Here is a 27,704-nt window from a genome sequence, read left to right as displayed (position 1 = left end):
AGCTGGCGCATCTGCGAGGCTCCCATCTCGCGCTGCACTTAAATGTACTTTGCAGCGACTAACGTTTTAATTCACGTGTATAAGCTTTTTTATTCAAACGGTAATTTTTTTCAATTACTTTTTGAGATTACAGCAGTTGTAGCTGCAGCAGTGCTCGCTCGTAAATCCGCTCCGCGCTTTTTTGGCCCCAGTGTTTCATGCAGATAAGACACGGGCTAGCGGCGCAGCTCGAATATTTAGAAGCTCGTTTGAATAATGTTTGCGTCTCACATCAAAGCTCATTGTCTTTTTTGCGCTTCCGCCTTTCATTATTTGCCTCGAGAGTGCCGCCGTCAAAACTCTGACGCTGACGATGACGGAGACTTATTTACATTCGTTCATATGCGAGAAAATACGCAATCAGCGAGAAATCCTCGCCTCTCGCCTGCCTCTCCCTTCGCAGCCATTTCGCAGATTTTTTCCTTGGACTTTTCATTTCCATATCTATCTGCTATTTCGTACTATACAGGTATAGCGCAGGACACGGCACGTTGTATACTGCCCCTAAAGTCGTGGTGCAAATTTTTTTCTCTATCCGCTGCTCGTCTTCAAGTTCATACTTGTACTACTACTGCTGCTGCTGCTGCTGCTGCTCTGAACAACTTGTTGAAAGCTTTTGGCCTTTTTCAGGGTACTCAGGAAAAAAAGTTCTTCTTCGAGTTATATACACTCGTACACTTGTGCGTGTCCGTGTATATTTGCAGCATCTGCAGCCCTACATACACAGGTGCACAGGGACGCGCTTCGCTGTCTTCTCGAATATCGTATTTATATACTTTCCGACTCGGATTCGGAGTTGTGCTGCCACGAGCCCAACGAGTTTTCGCGGTCGGCCGCGATAACTTGAATATCATTCGGAAACGCGAGTGGAATCAGAAGTGCACTCGTCGCGTGTATAATTAGATTATTCCTATGCAGAACGCCTCTCTGCCGCTGCGAATTCCTCCGCAGTCTGCCTATGCTCTGGGCAAATTTGTGCTTCGCGCGGTGCTACACGGGGCCCGAGGCTAGGCGCCACCAATATTATTCCCTTTTATCAACGCGCAGTTCTATGGAAAAGTCGAATTTCCCGAATATTACCCGAGTATCGTCTTTGCACGTGCATGTATTCATTTTCGCGTAACTCGAGAGAGTTTCCCGCAGTTCTAGCGGGCCACAATAGGTGGTGCGCGAGCGAGCGAGCTCGAGCGAATGCAGTCTTCGTTATTGTTCAATAAATAGTTTACGGTTCGCATTGTGTCTTGGATCTTGACAATTAAATCTAAAAACAGCTCGCGGATCGATTTTCGCCCTCGTGAAACGGAGAGAAAAGCCTCAAGACATGAAAGACTCATTAATTAGATGGCAGTGCTGGGCTGCATTGAGAAACAGCGAAAAGAAAATATTCGTATACTTATTTTTGAATAAGCGTATATAATTTATCGATTACGTTAGACGCTACACACGAGCAAAAAAAAGGAGCTGTGCGAGGTGGTGGCAGTTACGCGGGGGGCAAGGGGGTTTTATATTTATACGCGCGCACACGGCGTTCAGTAAAGCTGAAAATTCGCTAATTGCCCTTTGCCGAGTGCCACTTGCTTGTTTTATTCACATTTGATCAACATTTAATTAATTATCGCGCGAGCTCCAGCGCAGTTACGAAGAAAAATCAACTTTTTTCCTTTTTCATTGTGCATTAGCTGTGATATAAATATAGCAAGTACACCGCAGCTAATGCATCGAGATTATTAAACTGGAATGGGTGAAAAATTCCTTTTTAACTTTCTTTTCACGCGGATGAAAAATTTCGCCGGTGATTCATAACTACGCCTCCGCGGCGGCATTGCCGTATTTTCGAATTTTCAAGAGCAAGTTCGAAACCGCCGCTCCTCCGTGGCGGTATATTTCTCGAAGAAGTAAGAAAAGTTGGCGCATCATTTGATGCAGGTGCAGCGAACGATTTAGCATTATATGTGCGCTGCCGCAGCCTCGGCGAGGGGGCAATCATTCGAAAATCTCGGCGCAGTAAAGTAATTTGAAAATCAAGTTTCGCATCTGCGAGTTGAATACGTATAGACGTGCACGTATGCATATTGCATGTATGTATGTATGTATGAATGTATGCATGTATGCTATGCTATGCATGTATGCTATGCTATGCATGTATGCAGGTATGTATGTATGCAGGACTTTTACCTCGCCGCGACTTTGAAAAAGGAATCGGCGCGCAGGAAATGGAAAAGTGGACGACTGGAAAGCGAGCGACATTTATATATTTGCATGGGTATATCTATACAACGGATCTGGGCGAACATTGGGTTTTGATACGTTGCCAATCGTCGGAGACGTGCGACGCTTTTTTTCTCGTGCTCGTCGTTGCGACGGCCATTCAGGAAATACGTCGGAGTCGAGATATTCGTCACACGGCCGACGGCAAATGGAAAAATCGTCTCTTTCTTGAGATACACGTTTAGTCCCGGTCGAACGAGCCCCGTCGGCTCGGCTCTCTCGAAGAAGAGAAAGAGAAAAAAATAAAGTCCTCTGCCTTTTTGTCGACGATCGTGGCAACGATGGAATGTTCTCGCGCTTTTTGCATTATTAAATACATGCGGCGCTGCAAATACGTCGAGAGGCTTGTGGTCCGCTTGAAAAAGTTAGAGTACAGATTGTTGGTGTATACCTACATGGATGGCTACGTGCCCAGAGAATAGTAGCCGAGCCAAGACCATGCGCAAACAGAAAAATACTTTACCTACGAAATTGCAGCCGAGCGCAATACACGTGCTATATAAGTATACAGCCGAGCAGTAATGCACAGAAATGGGCATCGTGAAACACGCTTAATATCCTTCGATAGGCTTGACAGCCGATGAAATTTTTCTCATCGAGTTAAAACATTCGCCGGGAAAGCGAAGAGAAGTAAAGGAAACGAGAGTGTCTAACGTTCGCTGATTGTCATTTTTGTGATACAAAAAAAAAGCTACACAGCGTATAAACTTGGCAAACATAATGCAATTTCTCTTTCTTTCTTTCTTCCTCTTTTTAGAGCTTTACTACAATGAACTTGTGTAACATTAATTCGGATGGGCTTTTTTCTTCTTCGCTGCCTTTCTTTTGTTTTATTAATAAAATCCAACGAGCGCACGGAAATACATTTATTAGTCGAATTGCAGCAACAACAAAAACAGCTGCAACGAAAATCTGTTCTATTTTGAGGCTTTTTTAATTCGAGAGGAAGGTAGGGAACAAATGATTTCCCAGTGAAACAGGTCAATCAATCACGCTCTATTTATTTTAATCTCATTTGAAAACTAAATTGAAAAAGTAATCGCATCATTGCCAACGGGTTTTGTAGTTAGCCTATACGTTTTGCGCGATTCGCTGGCTTGACATTTGGCCAGGGCTCGGATGTATAGGCTCTCTCGCGCGCGCACACACACACACACACACACACTGCCATATGTCACTGCCTTGAACTATGTTTATAAAACAATATTTACCATTTTTTGCTCGACGCTCGAGAGGCGAGCCGCAAGTGAAAGAGAATGAGGGATTTTGACATCGATTGCTCTCCTGCATATTCATCCGATGAGTTTATTCAAAGTCACGCTTGGGCTCACGTAACGCATTGATTTATCTTCCTCGATTTGCCCCATCCCCTCTGAAAAAAGGGTAAAAAATCTAAAAAAAATAGCGCGACTGCATTTTGCGATCATCCATTTTTTTTCTTTGACTGTTTTGCCGTGTACATGTTTCAGTGGCCGCGTCGAGTCACGTCTATTTTATCATCGCCTCCGATGCTCTTTTATATTCAGCGCCGCGCACGCAAAGAGTATATTTTCTCACATACATACAGAGACCGGCGACGGCGGCGGCAGTAGTGCCGAGTGTGCGAGGCGTTGAGCTCTCACGCTACTTAACGGGTTGACACGTCCCTGTGCAAATACTTTGGCGGCGCGCTGCGACCGCACACACCATTGCGAGCTGTGTGGCGCGCATCAAAAGCCATCGTGCGAAACAAGTCGAGCGACGTGCGAGATACCACGCGTCATTCCGTTTGAAAATCTTTTCGCGCCACGTGAGGATTTTCCTTGTCAGGGGTCAGTTGCCTGGGCTTCCTCGCATTTTCCTTTTACCTCTGCTCTTCTACTTTTCACAGTGGCATTGAGATAAAAGCAAAGTTCGAGATGATATCGATCCGAAAATAAAGATTCGCAATTTTGAAAATTAAAATTTCTTTCGAATCGGTCACCATGCGGAGCTTTGCGCAGCTCGTAAATCGCACATCCACGCTCAATGCAGTCGTCGTAAAACTTTTTCTTTGATCATCGAACGCGAAGAAGTTTTCTGCATTTGCTCTCTGAAACTCGGCTAGCGTTACAGGCAGTTCGAACGCCAGTACCCTTACTTTTTTTTCTATCCATATCCCTGTGAAAGATATGTGTCGCGCTTGGGAAATTACTCGAGCGCCGCGTCGCTGTGTCTCTCTCTCTCTCTATACATAGGTAGACTCTGGTATTATGTAAACACGGCCCTTAATTGCGAGCGAATGTTTACGAGTGCTATCATAGTTACAGCTGCAAAAGTTTGTCTCGCTGCGAGCAAATGACATTGCTTGGCGCGTGTGTTCGTAGAGCTATACGTATCGGATCCGCCAGGCTAACGTGCAGCGAGGCCAAAGTTCCATCAGTGGCCAGATATAACTATAAGTAAACCTCACTCAGCTCGTCAATGTTGGGGTGATGTTCCGTCGCGAGCGCGTGCGTGTCGCTTAGTTAAGTTTTGTTTTACTCGGCAGAGAGAGAGAGAGAGAGAGAGAGAGAGAGAGAGAGATCCGAGAGTGGCTGCAAGCAAGTTGGCAGCTCGCATTAACGAGCTCAGTGCGCCTTTCGTCCGCGCCACGCTTCGACGACGTAAGAACAAGTTTAAGCCTCGTACCTACTCTCTCTCTCTCTCTCTCTCTCTCTCTAGCTCCGAGGCTGCTCTGCTCTCGCACGTGAAAACTCGAGACTCGAAAGTTTAATCGGTAAAGCGTGAAAACCGCATCGGAGCGTGTTCTCGCTCTATCTCTCTCTCTCTCTCTGTATGTATGGGGTGTGAGTAAGTATGTGTATGTATGTCAGTGCTGAGGTGCGCGCGTGACTCCACTCGACCACATCTATATACACACGTGCATTCCTCGAGGGAGTAAATTACAGGAGCTCCATCTCAGTCGCTTTCTCTGACCGTGCGCACAGCTCGGCCGCGCGCGCGTGTGTGTATACAAAGCTTCATCTCCTCCCCAGTGGTGTGTACGCGCCCGTGTGTGTACAGTAGTAGTATACATAGCAGGTCCGATGTGGCTTTGACTCTTGGCCGGCAGAGATCTGCAAGCTCAGCGCAACGTTTACCCGAGCCAGTGACCGAAATTTCAATTGTGCGCGTCAGCGTGGCGAGATGCGTCGAAGGCGACTAGCCGAGACAACCGTCAGGTAAGCTTCACTGCCCTGCGAGCGGTTGAAGTGGCGTCCAACGCGATGTGAGCCTGCCCATGGACCCGGCCGGGGCCGGGTCGGGCCCGTCAGCCTTCGGGGGACAGCAGCAACAACAGCAACATCAGTTTCCGCCTCGGCCACGCTCGGCGCTCTGTTGGCAGCACGGCTGGTTCCAGATACCGAGCCAGCCGCCGCCGCCTCCCGGCTGTCGAGTATGCCTGAGGCCTGTCTTGAATCTCCATCAACACCATTGCGGCTTCCTGGGCCACGCGGGCCCGGGGGGACCCCAGCAGGGAGGCCCTCTTCCCTGCCCGGGCCGCCTGTCGCGCATCGACTGGCACCGCCAGAGCCTTGCCTGCATCCAGCAGCTGCGCCAACAGCAGCAGCACCAGCTGCCGCCCCATCCGCACTGCTTTTCCCATCCGCTGCCCGGCATTCCCGTGTCGCGGAGTACTTTGTCGCTCAGTCGCTCGCCGCCCCAGAGACGTCGCTCGCCTGGTAGCCGGTCTCTGGGCCAACGCTCGCCCGGGGCCCAGCGCGCCCACACGGCCAATCTCCTCGCGGCCCAGCTGGTCCTGCCACCTCAGCCATTGCGCTGGATCGGCGAGGAGACCAAACGTCATCTGCCCAACCACGTGTACAAGTACTATCTCGCGCAGACTCGGGAACATCGGCGCCGACAGGTACAGTATAAACATTGCAAACTCCAATACAACAAAATTGTTTTCTTCGACAAAATATCAAACAAACGTGTCGAGTTGGGGGAGACGTCGAATTAGAGCCCTTGTCGAGCTGTCGCTCGCTCGACGAGTAGTAACGTCAAGATATGGTCAGACAGATGTCCCGCTAAGTAAAAATATTCGCGACACGACCCGACTCTTGGCCAACTTGTGCACAAATACGCACGTTGTACACGAAGAAAAACAAACTTTTATCTTCGACGCCGCTTAACTTTTCAACCAAGTAACTATTTTCTTGAAAAACTAATTTCCGTATGGAAGTAAAAGTGATTTTCTTTCGCAGCAATATTTATTCAATGAAAAAAAAAACAAACTCGAACCATAGAGCTCCGAAGAAAAGTATTATTCTTTTATGCACGCACTGAAACGTGATAATAAAAATATTTTAATCTCATCGAATTTCTTTGATGATGGCATGAAAAGCGCAAGTTTCAAATTAATTGGTCTGACCTCGCAGTAAGATGGTCACGTTCACCTTCATCCCCCACACTGTTGAGCGGCAAATTATTTTTCTTTGAAAATATAATGAAACTTTTTTGAAGTAGTCTGCTTCAGCGAAGAGAGTCGAGGGATTCCAACTATTTTTCAAATATTATTTCAACAGTCTGACATGTGGAACGCTTAAAAAATATCGAATGAAACTCGTTATATGCGCAGCTCGAAAAAATATTTAATATTTTATTTGAACGAAAATTTTGCATTTTCTACTTTCTGTCCAAAAGTTGAAACATTTCCTGCTGTTTCTCCACTGACTCGAAAATGCAATATTTTCTTTTTGCAGTTTCAGTTAATAAGTTACATTTTGGATGGCGGGAAGTATAATATTTGCGACAGCTATGACGTTTTACAATGCACAGCTGAAGAGTAAACTAAGCATCTATGAAATGCATGTATATTTATAAATGTTTTGACACAGTTAGAAGTGAAGTTGTTTAGCTTTGCGGCGTACGTAAGTGTGTACATTGTCCTTGTTAAAGTTGAAAACAATAATATTCACAAACTATGAACTTTGCATTATCAAGTTCGACACGCTGCATCACAATTGCGCTTGTATACCTATACACTGGGCTTTATCCCTTATACCCCACTGACTGATAATTCAGCAAAACTTTACGTCATCTTATTGCTTAACCAATTATTCCCAAGAAGGTTAGCCCGATTTGACTTGCGATGCACAGCTCGGCGGTGCTAAACGAAGCGACGGATGGAAAAGTTTTTATCGAGGTTCGTTTGTTATTAGAATTTATCTTCTGGGCATTGCGTGCAAAAAAATAAAACAAATCAATTAATTCTAGTGAACGAATAGATACGCATAGGAGGAGTCGTTTGAGCTCCATAAATGTCTGATATTGGCACGTCTATCTAAAACTTAATAAATACCAATCATTGACTCGAGTTTAACGGAAAAACTTGAATCGAATTTCCTCTGCACCATTAAAGTAATGCTTAATAGCCATTTGATAAATACGACTTGAGTATCGATTTCTTTTCTTCTCCTCATGATATATACTTTTGCACATCCCTTAGCCTGTCGAGTGCTGAAAACCATTTCTTGCCGCTACAGCATCCTACGCGCTATATAGCACAATTTAAAGAGGATAAAATATTTTAATTCATGGCGAACTTATATCTTTTGACTCGAAGTATAAATTCGATTCTGCTGTACGTATCGCGTTCGGGCTTTAATGTATCCGTCGGACAATGAGAGCACAGCGCAAATACCCATAAGGCTAAGTAAATGTCAGAACGAGGAGTTAACTCGATTTTCCTGGCGGCGGTCGTCGCCATTACAGAAATTATAATTTACAATGTTATCGTAATAGTTTGCCCCTTACGCACATATAATATAACACACTCGTGCAGTCAAAGCAGCATCAGCACCGCCAGCTGCAACGTATACGCGCTGCGCCAGATGAATAAGTGTTTAAACGTCTTTTGGAAAATTTTCAATTTATTTAAATTAATTAACCGAGTGACCTTAATAATATGCGAGCTCTCGGGGGCTGCCGCCGTCGCTTCCCCTCTCTCTCTTTTGCTCTCAGGCTCGGCTCGGCGCTGCGCTGGCGTACGTTTCACCGCTACAGCGATCGAGAATACGAAAATGTTTGGAAGCTCTCGCTAGCGCGTCGATTGCATATTAAACAGATTTCATATCTCTCGTGCACGCGTCGATAAATTTTCCTCGCCCTCCGCGTCCCGCTTTCATCCCCTCTCTCGATCTTTTTCTCCCTTCGAAATTGGCGCGTCCGAAATACACGTACACACACACAGGCTACACGGCTCGGCGTATTAATCATACGTTGAAAAGGCGGATTTCATTAAGCTAAGCACTGCTGGAAGTATCACTTCTCGAGCGGTGACCCTAGTTCCGATGTATATGCGACATCATGATGAACTACTACACTACGCACACACGCGGGGATAAGTTTCTCTCCCTTTCTCTCTCTGGTCTCTGCGCACTTCGTCTACTCCAAAATCGCTCTCGTAATGTGTGACTCACGTGGGCTGAAAGTACCACTCCAAAGTTACATCAGTAATGCGAGAATTAGCAGCATAAATTTTATAGCAGGAAACTTTTCACGTTCCACTGCTCGGGAGAGGATGCGCCATGGCTCTTGCTCCAGTACGTTTCCATACACGCGCATTTCCATAAAAAGATAACTCGCGCTGTCTTGGTGCGTTTCGGACGAATTTTCAATTTATAGGTACAACCCTCTGTCCACGCTGTAACAAAAAAAGTATAAAAAAAAAAGTTGTACTCAATTTTATGCTCATACGAGGTACACTTTTGTAAACAAAGAGTGATTAAATTAAGCAAAATAAAGCAAAAAAATTTTTTATACTTTATTTGAAAAGAGCTGTTTTATAGAAATACAAAAACGTTCAATAAGTAATGAATAAGCTCATCGAAAATGTTACGGATATTTTTCAATTTACCATATAGAAGCAGACGCTCAAAAAAACCTCAAAAAGGATGAAATATTTTTAAAAATTGATGCGCGATCTTTAGAGAATTTTTGAAGGCTTTGTTACACGAAATTTACATAATTTATGGGAAAAAATCCCGAAAAAAGTTATGAAAAAATTCAAGCTTTTTCCACAGTCATTAACTTTGAGACAAATTTAAAGAAAGAGAGTTAACCATCTAAAGAACGCTTTATTTTCTAGAGTTTTGTAGAAAATTTTTTCAAACTCTTGTTTGATCGTATAACTTGAATGTGGAAAAAAAATTACAGACTCTTGCAAGCAAGATCAATCATCTTTTCAATAACGCTCAAAAACAAGACAAATATGTATTTAAAAAGCAAATAAGGAATTCGTCAGAAGTGTGCAAGTGCGGCGCAAGTTTTTCACCGAGCCGTGCATATATTCTAAAAAAAATAGTGTAAATAAAGATTAAAAAAACGAGAGAAAGAAAAAGAGAGATGGAGCGAGAGAGAAAAGGAAAGCTTGTCGAAAATTAACCCTGATAAATGGCATTATAACCTTTGCTACGCACTGGGGGCTGCAAGATAAAACAGGAGAAATTTTAATTGGAAAAGGTATATTCGCATGTGTGAGAGCTGCAGTGAGCTTCATACACAGAGCATACATATATGCAACAAGCTTTAGAGCCTAAGGGATGCCCAGGCACACGCGCACACACAGGGACAAACACGCACCGACATCCATGAGCTTTTACAATATTTATACGCTCGAGGGTTATTTTAGCTCATCGAAGCTCGTCTCGCTTGCGCGCGTGCTCACATTGTGTGTACAGCCAGAAAAATGCTTGCAAGCTCTAAATATAATATGTGTCTCGATACGTTGCTCTCTCTCTCTCTCTATTTTTCTTGCAGCATCTCCGCTCGTTGAAATTTTCAAATTATGAGGAAAAAAAAGTAAAAAAAAAAAGAAATTGTTTGCCAAAATCCTTGTGCGCCTAGTAACGCTTGCATACATGCCGCTTTAGCGAACGAGTACACAGCCTATCTAGCCATTGACAAAAATGTGATTGGCAATCGTGTTTCGGCTGCGATCGAAGAGTCGCTCGAGTGTTTGGACACGTAACTCAACTCGAGCGAAGCTGCGGTTAAAAGCGCTACTTTATTTCGCAGGCACTCGCGCAGCACAGAGAGACATGCTCTCAGGTTCTCTTTAGGTACGTTGAAAATGTCGGTGGCGGGGTAATATCGACGTGATGAGTCTCGTTTTTCATTCATTCGCTCGACTATTGCCAGAGTACATACATATACCGCGCCACTATATAGTATAGATAGTGTTTATATCTAGCATATGCACACGTGCGAACATACACACGACGACGACGATGACGTATGGACAGCATTAGTGGTCGAGCCCACGCTCATCTTTACGCTTGGCTGGCTTTATTCATATATAACACGTATCCGCGTGTACATGGCCTAGGTCACCTCCGGATGCAACTATTACGTGCGGCAGTGGCGGCGGTGTCAGCTTTGTATTGCTCCGATCTCTCCTTTTATCCTCCGAGCAAGTATCTCGTTTACATGTATTTTTAAAGAAGAGAGATTTTTTATACCGCTGCTGCGGCGTGCACTGTCAGTCAGTTTTTGCCGTCATGGCTTATGGCTCAGCGCGCGCACACGTGTGTGTGTCTAGATGTGCGATGTGGCTTGAGTGAAAAGCTGCACGCACGTGAAATTATTAATTCAGCTGCCGAGCCACGTGGATTACCTGCAAAGTGCCCTAGATTTTTGCGCGAAATTCGCCTCGAGGAATATAGCACGTCGTGGGGTAGGAAAAAAAACAACGTCGTCGTCGTAGTCGTTCATAGAATGCGTGCGAATGTGCGGGGCTGTCTGTTAAAGGCAGGCAGCTCACGATCGAGGGTGGTTTCGAAGACGAGCAAAGATAGAGATAGATAGAAAGAGAAAAAAAGAAAGAGAGGGTAGACTACTATAACACGCGTGCGACGATCCAGTGTGTGAGTGTGTACAGACGAGAAATGCGGATCTGGGCTTAGAATATATAGAGGAGGCAAGATAGACGACGGTACGACGACAACGACAACGAGGAATGCGTCGACAGACAGGAGGATGCGCAGAACATCGGCGCTGCTGCGGTCCACGGGGGCTGCACACACACTGCAATATCTCGCCTCCTCGTCGGGCGGGCGGGCGGCTGGGGGTGGGTGGGGAGAGCAGCAGTGGCAGCAGCAGCAGCTCTCTCATGCTCTCTCTCTCTCTCTCTCTCGCGCTCTCGTGCCAGCAGTACACGTACACTCGCGGCGAGTGAGATGTGCTTCTGCTGCTGTGCTGCTGCCACTGCTGCTAGTACTAGCAGTCGAGGCCGCGCGAGCCTTCGCGTCGAACGCGTTTACAATGTCGTGGCTTGGTCGCGCAGTCGTCGTCGCCTCAGCTGATCCTCGTGGCAGTAGTAGCCCAGTCGTCCAAGTTGTCGCGATTCGCCCAGTCGCAGTGCTCCCAGTGCGCGATAATTATACCAACGTGTATCCCAGTATAAGTAGTGTTAGTAGTGCAGTAGTTCGCGAGTGCGCGCGTACCGTTGTAGCAAGTCGCTGTTGAGGCATGACCATGGCCCCGGACAGGGCCCGAGTTTAGCGCGTCGCGAGCAGCCCCCCCCGGACCAGGTCATCATGGATGACTTTGGCGGCTGGCCAGGTCAAGGCCACCGAGGGGCCAGGCCTTGCGTCGGGTGGGACCGGCGCGAGTGCAGGTCGACCGACCCGTCGCCCATGCGGCCCATGGAACACGGCATGTGCCTCATGCGCTCGGCCGAGAGCCTCCGCTCGGTCGACTCGCTCAAATCTATGGACTGGCGGCCACATGGCCCGGTCGCCGCCACTCTGCAGTCACGCTCGGCCGAATCTCTCGACCAGCAACAGCAGCAGCAGCAGCAAAGCTCGCGGGGCCTCAGCTCGAGCGCCGAACTCTTGTGCCAGCAGCAGCTGGCATCTCTGCAAGCTCCGCCGAGGCCCTGCAGGCGGCTCCACGAGGCCGAGACCTTCCACGAGCACTGCTTGCGCGCCCGGCATCCGCAACCTTGCTGCCACTCGCTCGACCATGTGCACAGACCAATGGTGATCGAGCGCGAGCAGCACAGCGGCACGCCGATCTGCCGACCCCTCGCCGACCAAGCCTTGCGACCGATCGGACACTCTTGCCGCTCGCTCGATTGCGTGCCTAGGCCCTTGCCGCCCGACAGTGTCATCTTCACGCCCCACAGTCACCCCGTGCTCCCCGCTGACAGGTTAAACTGTCCGGTGCACAGCCCCTTCAGGTTCAGGATCAATGGCCATCACGACTTTCATCGCGCCCACCAGCAGGTACGAATTTATATTATGTACACAAGGCAGCGCAGCGTAAGCTCTCGCAATTGTAATAGTTAAGCAGCAGCAGCAGCAGCCGCACACACGCTCCTCGCACATCATCCTCGTGCTTGCACACTCGTGCTCACGCAGCGAGTGTATATTTCGAGAAAGGCGACACACGGCCGCGCTTTATTATTCGCAGCTGCAAACCTGCTCTGCTATGCAGGGGGGCGAGCAGCAGTAGCCCATTCAGTAATTCATGCCTTGTACTTCGTGCCTCGAATGGCGCCAAGCTCTCTCTCCCAGACCCTTATATCCCCCGGGATATCGCCAAGGCGGATACCCGGCCGTGAAGGAATTTGTGTTCTCTGTTGACCGGAGTCCTCCTATAGATTTCCCGAGAAATTTTCTGCTTACGTCGGCCAGAGAGAGAGAGAGAGAGAGGAATTTTACCCCCCGTCTGCGTGCAAAAGTCGTAAATATCCTTGGCCTTACCTCTAAAGACCTAATGTCCCTGGGCTGACGCGCTCGGGCGCTGGTCCCCCCCGATTATAAGAGAAACGATCTCGATTCATCTATTCTTCGCTGTAGGAACTTTCGCAGCGACGCAATTAAAATGGCATTTGTACATCAATATTAAAAGGATATTATCGGATTTATGCCGAGGCATATACTTACAAAAGATTTTCCCTTTTTTTGTTCGATCATACGACGCTTTGACTATGTGTGTACTTATACTTAAGAGCATAGGGGAATAAAAACGACAAAAACGGGCTATACGTTATCGAAGCTCGCAGGTCATATTTATACGACGTATTGATTTTTTCATTTGAGCTTTCATTTGATTTTAAAATTACAGCTGTGTACGCGCACAAGTAGTATGTGTGAGTGAAAGCACATTTGGAAAAAAACGCGCCAGCGGAGCGAAGCAGTAGCAATAGTATTTGATAATTTCAAAAGAATCTCTCGTTCCTACGTTCTCGCAATTCGTTCGCAGCCGTCTCACATAGCCACGTTCAAAGTCACGCACACACACACACATCCGTATGTTGGTACAGTATAAACGACTACTAGGACGATGCACCAACACAAACGCGGATACACTTATACACGTGTCTAGTGTTCCAATTTCTCGCTTACATTTGGCGTACGCGAGCTCGAGTTACGCACCGAATGTAAGCGAACCTACACATATATATCCACGATAAATAAAACGTAGCGTTCGCGCGCGGCAGTAGCAGCGGCTCGAATACACGTGTATAAGTTATTGTACGCGGCTTTGGGGGGGGGGGGGGCTCGCGCGAGCGTTAAAGTTACACGGCAAAGCAACTTGTGAAATGAACAGCAGCAGCAGTAGCGGCGGCGGCGGCAACAACGGCAGCGGTGGCGGCTCGTCTCAGCGCACCGCAAGCTCGCTCGCGGAGCTTTCGCTCATTGCTAGACGTGAGAGCGCGTGTGCTGCGAGTGAAACTGCGGAAATTAATGGTCTCGCTTCATGAGGCGACGCGGCCGCGCGCGCAAACGCCCCGTAAATCCGTATGAATTAACGTCCTCGTTTTTATCATTTGTTTGGCCTGCGCCCGCCCGCGCGCAGCCTTTCTTTTATTTTACCAGGCGATTTTCACTTCCCGCTCGTTCCTGTTCTGTTTATTTTTTTTTATTTTTTTCAATTTTTTTTTATTTTGTTAACTATCGCGCCAGCTAACGTCGAGATTATTATAATTAAAAGTAATTTTTTGAGTCAACTGCATGATATACGCGCGTGCATCTTTTTTTAAACTCCCGCGCGCGCCTGATATTAAATAAGTGCTCGGTGTATAAATATCAATGTCTATTTAAGCTCGCCGTCGCTGGCTGGAAATATAATATTCCTGCAAGCGACGTGTGCAAATTCTTCGCCAGCGAGCGAGCGAGAGCCGTTAGATCGCTGCCTGAAAAGTTGATTTTATTTAGTATATCGACTTTTGAGTAAGGATTTTCAAGTATGCGGAGCTGGCTGCGAATCGCGAGCGCCAGCAGCAGCAGCAGCAGCACACGAGCAGCGAGCATCATTGCCCCGCGCGTCGTTGAAGATGAAATTAAAAATTCAATTTTTTCGTTAGCGTGGGAGATCGTATGAATTACTCAAAGAAGAGAGATAGAGAGAAACAAATATTGCACAAACTCTCTGACAAGGTCATAGAGAATCTTTTTGTGAATGCTGCACTCGCATATCCCTTTTTGCTGCTCTTTTTTGCTCTCTCTCTCTCTCCCTCCTTGTTTTTTTAAACACGCTAAATCTATTCTCGCACGTGCGCGCACGCTCGAGAGCTTCATCGTACATTCCGCATGCGAACTTCTTCGCATATACATCTTGAATTCAGATTGAATCAGAACTCGAGCGCGAGCGATGTATACTCCTGCTCTATGTGTGTGTATGCGAGCTCGAACCGCAAGCAGAGCTCAAGAGTTGCCAGTGCACGCGCAGCACAAGTCATCCTTTGAGGTCGAAACTCCATAGAGCACATCTGCGCGAGTGGCACATGTACATTACACATGCACACTTTGTTTCATTGTTGCATCGCGCGAGCTCGCAGCGTATCCATACAGGTTGAATTAAAACGCGGCAGCAGCAGCAGCAGCTCCGCAGAGCTTCTCGTCGGTGCGGTTTGCTGCGCGCGCGCCCCTTTACAAACGGCAAACTTGCGCGAGCCCGACGTGAAAACTTTTGTCGGAAAGCAGCGAGGCCGCGACGTGTACATTGCCCATTGTGACTGTTAATTGACTGATCATAATTCTTGAGTGATTTCCACATATCCGAGCTCGCACGCAGCTATATAATATACGGCGCCATTCAACGTTTCGGCCCGAGGTATTTCGGCTGCGCGCAGGCGTTTCTTTGATGACATATTCCTCGCATACGGCCGCGCGTACATCTCGTATTGATTTGATATTTCAACCAACAAAGTGTTATAATTCTCCCTCGCTCCCGGCTGTTCGCTTTAAATGGCTGTACCAATATCGCCGCCGACGCTTTTATGCACGCCCGACTGCGCTTCGATGTGTGCGCGGGACGCTATGTACGCAAAACGTGACTCGCAGATTTATGTTTATTCATAAACACGCGCATAAAAGCTAAATTACCCCAACGCCAGCCAGACTGAACTATTTTTGCAAGACGCGAAACTTTTTTCCTTCTTTTTGCGCGCGCGAGTCCGTTAAAAAAAGGAAAAAAAAAGAATGACCGACCCGATCGGGCGCATAAAAAACTGACTGCCTCGATCGTGCTGTTTTTGCGCGACTGCGTACGCCGCCGCCGCTGCTGCTACTCGAGCAAAGCCGGTAATAAATCGTGGAAAAATTTTCAATATCAGACATTTAAATCCAATCGACATGCAGATTGGTTATCGCAGGGCCGTCGCAGTATAACCGCAACGACGCAGATTGCGCCGCTGCTGTAAGTGTTTCCCCCCGAGGACGTAATGTTGTACGGCTGCCTGGATAATTTAAACCAATCATCTTCCATGATCACACCACTGACCGTCTACCTAATGGGATCATTAAATTCCAGCGAACTCATACATGAATTTTCGAAAAAGAGGCCGCGCTGCGCACCACACGCTATATCAATTTTATAATGACGAGTTTTTGGCAGGTACACATGTGCGCCCCCGCGTTTATTATACATAATAGCGTCGAAAGATTTATGCACTGCTGATGGATCTATTGAAGTGGAAAAATACGAGCCAGCTCGTACGTCCCCGTACATTTTTGTCAATATTTCTCTTTTATTATTTTTTTTGTGAAACACTAGCTTGATTAATCGAATGCGACGTAGGTGCTGTATTTTTCTTTGGGTCTAATAAACTTTGTCGTTAAATAACTTTCATCATTTTTGAATAAAAAAAACTGCGAAATTTGCTTCGCGTTCGCGGAATGTGTGCAGGTATTAGAGTTACGTAGCAAAGGTATTTTTCCATGAGAGAGAGAGGAAGAGAGAGAGAAACTTCTAAAACAAGAGGAAAAAATCCAGCACCCGTATGACTGCATTGTTACCATGATACATTGTGAAATACGAAACACAACGTGAATTACATCGAATGGTCAAATTTTTTCAAAAATCAAATTACATAAAAAACAAAAATAAAAGGAACTCTGAAAGAAGCTCTAAAAGGGTTGAAAATTTCATCAAATATATCACTTTTCGCAGTTAGTTTGCGGCTAAAGCACCTAGACTAGGTACTGAAATTGTTTTGTTTGTTTATTTTGTCTGACTTTTGTGAAAGAAACTGTTTCGCGCTCGTTGCCAAAACTCTCTGTTAGCTTGTTCCAAAAAACTTTTTTTGGACTAACGAGAAATGCTTTTCGGAAAGAAGGGTTGACCAAATAAGCGGATTTTTAATTCATTCAAGTTTTTTATTACGAGACCTCGATACGTCGAGCAAAGCCTCGCGAAAAAGTAGCGAAATCGACTTAATCGCCAAATAAAGTCGTTAAATAAACAGCATTACCAGTGAAACTAAAGCCAACGCCGAGCTGAGCCGCTCATAATTAGATGTCTCTTAAGCGCGCGCAAGTGCACGTAAAGTCATAATGAAATTGCTCGACCGCAGATATGTGGCGCCGTCTATATCTATATATTTTTTGACAAATATAGTTATACGGATCAATTAAGAAGACTCCGACGCAGCCTGCAGACGGTCTGGCATATACAACATCGATGTGTCGTGTTGCCGTTCCACCTTATATAGAGCCGTGAGAGCATTCTCTGATACCTCTTCTGTGTGTCTGATATTGCATTACTTGCATTTTGCCCCCTCCCCGCTTTTGACTGGACTGTCCGTGTCTCTATATATAAAGCCGAGTCTTACGTAAGATTCCAGGACTCATTTTTCAAGTTTTAATTACGTAGCAAGGAAGCTCTCGCGGATTTGATTAAGTCCTATGCCAATGAGAAATTCGAGTCGAATCGTTTTTTCAATAAAACCGTTTGGCTCACACTTTGTTTCTTTCTATTATAATCCCTCTCATAAACATCGATATACTTGTCACATATATGCGCCACGTACATATACACTCGAGTTCATACAGGCCAGTATGTATGGCTCGGATAGGACGGAAAGAGGAAAAAATAATACCTTGGCTGCGGAAAAAAATGTAGTAATAGCCGGGATCCGTATTTCTCGATAAAAGAGGAGAACAATCCGTGACAAAATCGAAAACTTTCCTCTGCCCGTGCCCGAGGATCAAACGTAATTTTTAAATCCTAGCCCGTATGTTAACTTCAATTTGTCGTGATGTATTATACGTATTTTGCCGGATGAAATCATGATTTATAAAAGTTCGACGTTATCGCACTCAACAGCTTTGGTCATTAACCATCTAGCTCTCTTTCTCTTTCTTTCGTTTTTTTTCCAACCTCGGTGCCATACATACCCGATCCGCACTCTCGGCCAAAAAGTTTTAATTACTTCTGATTCAGTTTTTCTTTGAATTTCCCATTGCCATAACTCGTCGAGACCGTAATCTTGAATAATCGACGCCGGGCCGCGATTTTTCATCAACGATTGAATATCTCGACTCCTCGATGTTTAATAACTCATTCGGGATAGCTATAAAAAAGCACATGTCTCTTCGCGTATAATGATAAAAATCATAATCGATTGTCTTCGTTGCTCGCGTCGGCGAGCTCGTTGGAAAGTTAATTGAGCGAATCACGCCGTCGAGATGTAGCCGCGCGCGTTGTGCGGTTTTCATGTACACACCCCTGTTCTATCTCGCGCGCACTCGAGGATATATCTATATAGTTTTACTCTCTTTCCTGACTGCGCATTGCGGAATTTCACCTTTCAAAAGCTTGTATATAATACTTTTACCCAACGCCTTTAACTCTTTGTAGCGAACGTAGCGTCAGTAGTAGTTGTTCGGGTTTACTACTGTTGCTGCCGCTGCTGCTACTCACTACTTTTTTTATTTTTTACTTTTAGTTACATTGGGATTTCATTCTACGCAAATTTGCACTCGCTCGTGTTACGTGCACGTGTAAACTTACTCGCCGAGGTTGCCGCGCATATAAAATTTTAAACACGTGCGAAGTCGCGAAAAATTCTGCAATAATTTTTGCTCTCTTTTTGTTACAGGTGAGTCGCAAAACAACAATTTATAGCTTTGTGTCGTGCATTTTGTATCGCTCGTGGACTCGTAAGTATTTATTTATGCATATTCATGAAATCCGATGGAAAATTTTTGCCCCGGCCGAGCTTAATCGAGCTCGGGTATCGCATTCGTGAAATAAAGTACGTATTTTATTAAAATATCCCGCAATTCTCTGATATATTTAATTAAGCGAACACTAATCGATACGACGCGAAGCCAAACATGAATTTTCCATCATCGAACGCCAAGTTTACACTCGCATTATTACAGCGGGGAAATGTAAAACGTATATATTTTGCCAACTCGATGCCGCATTAAAGTATGAAGTTTCAAGTCAGGAGTTTAAAGCCCTGGCCCAGCTCCGTCCCCCGTCGCAAATTCTAAGTCTATATCATTAAATTCTCTGCGCAAGAACTGCAACGTTTTCTCCATTAGGATTAAAGGCTTAATGTGTCAGCTAGAAAGTGGACTAGTAATGAACAATTTATAATATTCTTAATGATCCAGAGAGGCTGGGAGCTCGGGACGATTTCCTCTCATCAGCGACGTCGTAAGCGGGTGCGGAAAGGGGGGGTAGTAGTTTTTCCGAGGCGCGTAGCAGTGCAGCAGCAGCAGCGAGCCATCTTTTCATTAGGGACGCGCGTTACGAACTACGCTTCATCGGCGAGGATCGAAGGACCCCTGGAAAAGCTCGACAATCCTATTAACCTAGTCGTCAAGTCGGTTAACGTTCAATCTTCGCTGGCCGGCCTTCGATTCGCGAGGCTCATTCTATTTCCGTGTTGCTATCCGCTTTTCCTGCTGCTTCTATACCTGCTATATAGCGCGTCCCGTGATGCGCATTTACATCAGCTTTTTCCTCAGTCGCGCATTTTTCGAGCTCAAATTCCATCACCTACTCAGCTGCAGCCGAGCTCTGTCGCGCGCGCGTTCCGACCGCTCTCACCTTTCACCGTACTTGATCGCGCTTATATATTCTTTTATTATTTTCAATTAAATTGGAAAATGATTGATTTTTACTTGGCAGTTTATTTGCTCGGGCGAACGCGTGCGCCGCGTATAAACTAACGCGAGTTGAAGCAGTTCGAAAATTCAGTCGGAACTTTGCTAGCTGTGCAGCCAGCGATAATATATACGCAGCGTACGCGCCGATCGATTGATCAATAAAGGTCTGATTATCCTTATAATGCTCTCCTGCTCGTGCGTGTACTTGTACTTTGTTGTTCTTCGTGTTGTTGTTGCTGTTGTTATTGTTGTTATTGACAATTACGCAAAGAATCGATGACCTACATAATTGAGGATAATAGCTTTCAACTTATAGATACACAAGCCTCTCTGGCAGCTGAACATAATCATGTTACAGCTACTAAACATAATTAGAGTTTTACAAAAAGCCCCTTTATATCAGGTGACAATTAACATCTTCGTGTATACATGAATTCTCGTTCCCCTCAATTTCTCTTTTCAGCAATCGAGAGCTCGTCAGCGCGATCCTGTTGTGTAGTTCGACGCGCAAACTCTAAGTGGCTTTATTTTAAATATCATGGCACTCGAATAACAATGATAATAAACATTTCGCTAGAGCGGGGTATGATAGCGTCTTTAAAATCAACTAGCGAGCGATACTCGCTCTCCCCGAACATAGCTGCAATTTTCGAGATAGCTCGGCAAAGCGGCTAGGCTGCTTCTTACTTGTGCATGTTAAGCCGTTTGCTTGTTGTCGGAGAGAACGAGCAAGTGAGAGCTTTAAAGTTATAGAGCTGGTAATCAATTTATAATTTCGTTATGCGATCGAGAGATTGTTTTTTTTTCTTTCCCGACGACGATAGGGAACTGCGACGATGAGAAGGGTAAATATTATACGCCTCTGCGTGGGCCGAATTATAATCGTCAAATAATATCTCGCGACCCAACTAGTATGTGACGTTTTATCTGCGATAGATGAGCCAGATATTACTTCTGCCCATTCGTTATGTATGTAAAGTTCGGTTTAACAAATCTCTTTGAATGATTTTGCGTCGTATTTTCGAAGCGCACACATATTTCATGCGAATATATAATATTCATGCTGGGAAAATAAACGTGAAAATGATTACTTTGGTAATCAATTTTTCGTATCTTTTTAGAAAAATTTGGTATTCAATCTGTACGAATTCGCGTGTACAATTGCAAAAAATATCGCAGCACGCGGGCAGCGAGAATGTAAATTTAATGAAAGCCCGAAGAAATTCGCGTCGATCGATCTTTTTTAATAATAACGATGATAATGGCACGAAAAAAGGAAGCCTTCGGATACGTTGTCGGCGCGGTAAAAAATGCAATCACACTCAGGTATGTTACAATAATAAATATTAATAAAACGAGAAATAAAAGTAGGGGCGAGGCGCGGAGAGGTAAATAATAACAAGAAGCGTAGGACGATACAAACAAGCTCTCTAATCTATCGGCGTTGCAGTAAATACACGCGTAATGTCACGAATTGCGGCTATAATAGCTCTGGATCCAGCTCGCTCTCTCGAGTTATCTAGCCGCCAGTACGTGTATTATATGCCCGTAGCATGCGGGTGTTGCAGCGCACTCGGACGTCGTCTATAATTTAGCCGAATACCACTGGCAAGTACTCTCTCGCGCGCCTGTGTGTATGTGTGTGTGTGTGTGTGCGTGTGTGCGTGTACGGGTGTTTGCGCGCCGATACGCGATAGTCGCCAACTCCTCATTGCGCTTTCGGCCCGTACGGCCGTGTTCGTAGCTTCGGGAAAGCTCTTCGGTGGCATTATAATAGCTTCTGGCGGTATTCTCTCGGCCGAGTGCCGCTGCGAATGTGTGTAAACTAGCCAGCTCCAGCCCATCGACAGGCTCAGCGAGAGAGAGAGAGAGAGAGAGTGTGTCTCAGCTCCTCGCATGTGTGTTATTGGCATCAACGCCGACTAATCATTTATGACCATCGGCTTGTGTGCGTATTCCACGCGTCTTCTCTCGGCGACTGTCAGGAGCACTTGGGCGCGCACTAGACGTATTAGCCACCGCACGATAAATTGCCTTTATAGTCCCGCTCATATAAGGAGCGTACGCAGGCCGCTTCCCTGCCTTCAGCTGCTATTTTATTCAAAGAGCCGAGCGACGTTTCTCACATGGCTACACTTTATATATCATATAATACGCGAGCATAAACTCCATACACGTATATCCATTACATTCTGATGGATGCGGCTTTTTTTCTCTCTCTCCCTCTCTCTCTCTCTCTCTAAAGCTTCAGCCCGCGAGCCTGAAAAATTTTTCCCATTTCACCGACTAGTGGGCGCGTATACGCTGTCTGTATATCTCATGCCTGGCGAAGCCGGAGTCTGTGGGTGCGCAGCTAATCGTACGCCAGAGCGCGAGCTCTGCTTTGGACCTGGGCCAACTCACGTTTCCTCTCTCTCTCTCTCTCGCTGCCTGCATAGTAGTAGTAGTAGTAGTAGTAGTAGTAGTAGTAGTATCGGACTTTGCATTCGCCGACGCGAGGGGATGCACGAGGGGGTCGAGAAAGAGAAACCCGCCTACGCGTGTACGGATACACTCGCACACCCACGCTCTCGCACACTCGTACACAGCTGCAGGTATACACAACTGCACTCACGTATTATAGCCAACGGCTCATCTCAAGCTTATCTACTGGCCTTATCCGAAGCGGCCGTCTATATGCTTCCCTTTCCACACATCGCTCCGCTGCGATTACGCCTGCGCGTTGCATTACGACCTCGCCGTGAGTGCTCGCTGCAGAGCTGCCCTTCTGCCGCCGCCGCTGCTGCTGCTGCTGCTGCTGCTCATCAACTTCATTCGTTACTTTTGGATGAAGGGCCACCGTCTGGCTACTGTGTGCCCGTGCGAGGCATGCAAGGCAACACGGGCAAATGAGAGTATAAAAGCTAAATGAGACCGCGAAAATGGCCGAGTAGTTAGACAACAACGGGACGGCGCGCGTCCACGTCGCAAAGCTATGTTCCCCTCCTCCTTTTTTACCTCTTTACTACAACGTCGCATAATCTCGGCTAGTTTTTTATCTATGTTCATATTGTATACATATATATTGTACGCGTGTCTTCTTAATGATATTTGACTTGCAACTGCTATGAATCGCAGCTGCGACTATTTTTTTTCTCTCTCTCGCTCGCTCGCAATATCAACGTCAGCATCGCGTCCCTCCTACACTCGTTATCTTTAACGTTAAATATTTTTCTCTTTTGCTTTTGCGCTCCTACTGGAGCTGCACTGCTCGTATTGCTGCTGTTGCTGCTGCTGTGTGCGCACGCGAGACTGCATGTGCACGTCACAGAAACTCTTTTGTAAGCTTGTTCTACCGTTTCTTATATACACACACACTCATACACGTACGTATATACGGAGAGGCTCTGGCGCTCTCTTACTTTCGACGTTCCTTTATACTTTTGCCATCTTATGCCGTGAATCCTCATCCTGCTTCAGCCGCCACTGCCGCTGCTGCTTCTTCTTCTCGTTCTCCTTTGCAGCTCCTTTTTGCTTCTCCCTCTTCTTTCTCTCTCTCTCTCTCTATCTCTTGACAAATAAACGAGCGCACGGCTATACTACTGTCGCTGCACACTTATTTCTACTCGACGTAACTTTCTTGCGTTTTTCTATATTTTTTTCTTCTTTACCTTCTTCTTCTTCTCTTTTTTTTGCGACAACTTACGAATAAGATCCGATTTTCATGCCACGCGTCTCGAGGCTAAAGCAGCACCAGCTCCAGCAGCCCCTGTGAAATGTTACATGTGCGCACTGTAGATGACTAAGCTTTGTGGCCCTTGGCAATTTTTCGTCTGATCCGTGCGCGAAAATGCCGGATATGTGTGCCTATGTGTGTGCAACCCACCCTCAAATATAAATATACACACGCACGCGCTCACACCAAAGAAAGGCCTTCGAGTCACGCCAGATTACGTCTAGGATTTGCGACATGTTTGACTGTTTTTCTTTGCTCTGAAGGGGAATGGATCCTATGCCTCTCCCTCGAACTTAACCCAATTGAGCTTTCGTTAATATATCTACGTAGCAATCGAAAGAATAGCAATATATATCTTCGTAGGCGTACATTTCGTGCGCCATTTAAAGTGGCTGTGTAAGCGAAGAATAAGCGCCGTATACGTTCGCAAGCCAATCCATCTTATGATTGAGTCTTATTCGGTTTTAGCCATGTACCGCCGATAGGCGGTAAAATGGATCCGCCGAATTGCCATATACCTCGTGACGTTTCACGGCGACGAAAAAAAAATAAACCTATCCAGAGCTCTTCGCGTGTAATCAGAAAAAATGAAAAATATTTATACTCGTGCACGCGCACGTCTCTCTTCACCGGCATATTTCATCTTTGCGAAGCTTGCGGTGTACACATAAAGTTCACGACGTCGTGGCAGAGATATAAAACTATGCACGTGCCGTATTTTTTCATACTCTTACGGTCAATCCAGTGGTAATACGCAGTAGTCAACGTCATGTATGAGCTGTCACACGCGCTATATATACCATTATTTTCCATTTTTTTTCACGACTCTTCTTTTTTTCCTTCGGTGATGTGTGCACGTCTGCTACTTAGTTGCAACATCGAGCAGTGCACACACCGGTCGACTCTCTCTCGTTTTTCCCGCTCACGTACGCCCTACGAAAGCGTCAAGCTCGCTGGCTCGCCAGCTCCCTTTTGTACGTTATAAAACTCTTCTTGGCTTAGGTGTTTTCTCTCTCTCTCACTCTCTCTCTCCATATACCTATCTCGCATATATGTGAAATAGCTCGAAGGTTAGATATCTCTTGGTCTGCTTCATTCTGAGTTTGCCGTCTACCTCAGCGCATAAATGAAAGACAGACGAGCTGTGAATAAATGTCGAGCAGAGCAATTGAAAGAAGGTAAAAACGAAGAGAGAGAAAAATATTCAGCGAGCCTTTACGCACTCAAGGGGCCTGTTATGAGCACGATGCGCTCTCTCATCTATGATCCTCTCGACTTACGGCCCGCCTGTGCGTTTGGCCAAAGTACTCAAACCCCTGCGAGCTTTTTTTCGACTCATTCTCTGACCTGCGTCGGTTTCTCATTATCTCCGCTCGCATTGGCATTCTTTAACCTCTCGCGTATTCATCGAATATTCAAACTAAAAATTATCCTGTCATATGGAAAGTCGGATTGTCCCTCTCACTTCCGAGGATAAATGGCCCCCGCGTGGATACGTAGAAATGCCAATACTACTGTATTCCACGCTCGTGCGTTTCGAATTGTAACATCCAATATGATATATGCCATTTAGAAAAATCGAGCTGCATTTTGCACCGCTCGAGTGGACGTCCTCAGCAGATACCAAAGACCATTTCATCTTCTAATTTTGTAAAAATGAAAACTGTACGTATCGGCACCGTATATTCAGTCTGGGACTTTTTAAATTGCACTCTGACATGCTTGATTGGAACAAAAGAATAACGCCTGGTGTCGAATAACGTTACGTTTTTTTTTCATCGAATACACCGCGTGAAAAGCAGCCAGAGTTTACAATATCAGCTAATACTGTAAGCGACGCATGACACGCTTTCTCGCGATTTTCCTTTTCGGTGTGCGCAGCGCAAGACTGGAATGCAGCCAAACACCATATAGCGACTTATTGAGTGACCTACTAAACGATACTTGAAATATCTTAACAAAACGTTAAAAATAAAAAATAAATATTTCTCCGGAATATAATTTTGCGAATCGTTATTTGTATTGCTGTGAAAATTCAATGAACTTGCAAGCTCGCGCATTCAGGTCGATATTGCACAGACGATATTTTACTTCTTGTAAAGAGATTAACCTTTGTGGAAAATTTAGTAAATAGAAATTCAGAAAATACTTTCACAACTCTGGTGTACTGCATGTTATAATACCGTCAAATAAGCTTACTTTCGGAACATTTTTCTTGATTGAATTTTCGGTGAAATAGCTCTTTTGCACGATTACAATGCTTGAAAATCATGTTACTTTGAAATGGAAACCACAAAAGGGTAAATCAAAAAACAAAGGGGAAAAAGTTCGGATTCATGCAAGATATTCTATATGAAAAAATAATGAGTGTAAATATATCACCATAAGAGTATAAAATTTAAGCGTAAAAAATGAGTTGAACGTGAAAAATTATTGTAAACGTAAACAATTGTTTTAATTATTTTGAAAGTTGCGCAATTGTTGTTGCTCGATTTCATTGGTCGAATAGATGTAATTGAAAAAAAAAAAGAAAAAAAAGAACTTCTTGACGTGTCCCGATATAAATGCTGTAAATATTGCTGGCTGAAAGTGTTATGGCAGTACTTCTTTTTCTCTCTTCTGCACCTCTATAACTTCAACTTATTTGTCCTTTTCGCAGCAACCGACCTACTTCGAGGCATCCACTTCGTCTTTGGTGTACGTGACAAAGTCACGAGGAGCATTGAGTTTTTACTTTACGAATTTTCAAAATGACATGAAAACCAAAAGATTCAATAACTGCGCGTCTGTGTGATAAGCACAATGCGCATTGAAAAATTTACGCGTTTTATAACACACTTTTTAAAAATACAATTTAATATTATATTTACATTTACGGAAGTTTAATACTTATAAAAGACAGTTCTTTTGTGTCTCGGTGAAAAATCTTATTTATCTTCAAAGTCCCAACTTTTATTTGCCTTTCACGTTTGCGTTGAATTTTTTATTTTTTTTTGTCATTATTACATTGCCATGTTATATTTATATATATATATATATATTTTTCAAAAGATGTCGACGAAATAACATGTATTTCACGCGATTCGGGGATATACATCATTCCAAAGCTTTCGCACATACTATGCAGGTTCATTTATTAATAAAGGTGTTCGTGACGAAATAAAGTTACCAAGATTCGTGAAAAGTTTTAGTACTTTCTTAAACACTACCTCTGGGGTATCGTTTGTATCAGTCCCAAAGGCAGCTCTAAGTAGGTTTCACTGTTCTTGAGCTGTGTTTGCCGCTGTATAGGTAAGCTATATCCTGAGGACTAATTGCTAAACTTGTCTGTGAATTTTGCGAGATACTTTAGAAAAAATGTCTCTAGTCATAATTAATATTCTTAATAATTTTATATAATCTCGTGATTTAATGTTTACAAATCTATATCTTTCGCTTTTTTATTGAAACGTCAAAACTGCATCAAAATGTAATTGACAGGATAGAAACTTGAGGTCATGGAACATCCGGGTAAATTCTAGACGAGATTGCTCAAACCGGCATCGTGTTCTAATTAGGTAGTTTTTTCACAGTTTCATGTCTTTCTTTAGAAAGCCAAACAATAGCTGAATACGTTCATGAAGCAAAGAATAATTTAAACTTACGATCCTTCATTTAAATTTTTTATTCAACACCTTTCTAGAAAGAAAACAAACGTGTAGATCTTGTTTGCATGCACATATATTAACTGTATGAACAACATACAAAAGAGAAATTTTCATTTTTTCACGTCAAAGCACATATAGAATTTTCTAAAATTAATTTTTACAACTTTGAAATAAAATATCGTTATTATTTTGTTCAAAATACAACCACGCATTTTGTATAGCTCACTAATGTATTCAATTTTCACCACTGGCCTATTTTTTATGACTAAATCTCTTGAACTAATTCTTGCGTTGCCTATTATTTAGTACTTTTTCGTTTTTTTACAAATATCGTGCTCAATTTTGCATTCAATATTCAATTGGATTCTATTCAACATACCTTCTCTGTATCCACATGGTTATTCAGTGAAAAAATCGCATTGAAAAATCAGTATTTTTGCAAAAATGCAAGTAGCGCTTACCTTTCATTAGCATGGAATCGTATCTGAATTTTTTTTAGAGCAGCTTACTCGTTCACTCGTTGTTTTTAAATATACTGTGGTTGACTTCCAAGAGCTAAAGATTAATAATAAATACCAAAAGATTTTATTTTTGAGTTTTGCAAAAATAAAAAGTCATGCTTAACGTATTCAAGCTGTTTCTAATGCATTTATCTTTCCTCAAACACGCCTGAAATAT

The 27,704-nt window shown here is 44.6% G+C and overlaps 1 protein-coding gene across 9 annotated transcripts in view; it reads left to right on the top strand.

Annotated features, from left to right (window-relative positions):
* The window catches only part of LOC106651577 (peripheral plasma membrane protein CASK), a 67,523-nt gene that overhangs the window by 28,772 nt on the left and 11,047 nt on the right, over window positions 1-27,704 (top strand). The window lies entirely within an intron of this gene.

This window comes from Trichogramma pretiosum, unplaced genomic scaffold, assembly GCF_000599845.2.
Source record: "Trichogramma pretiosum strain Unisexual culture from Peru unplaced genomic scaffold, Tpre_2.0 scaffold68, whole genome shotgun sequence".
NCBI lineage: Eukaryota > Metazoa > Arthropoda > Insecta > Hymenoptera > Trichogrammatidae > Trichogramma > Trichogramma pretiosum.
Note: the sequence above shows the minus strand (reverse complement) of the source record. Positions and strands in the feature narration are given on the sequence as shown.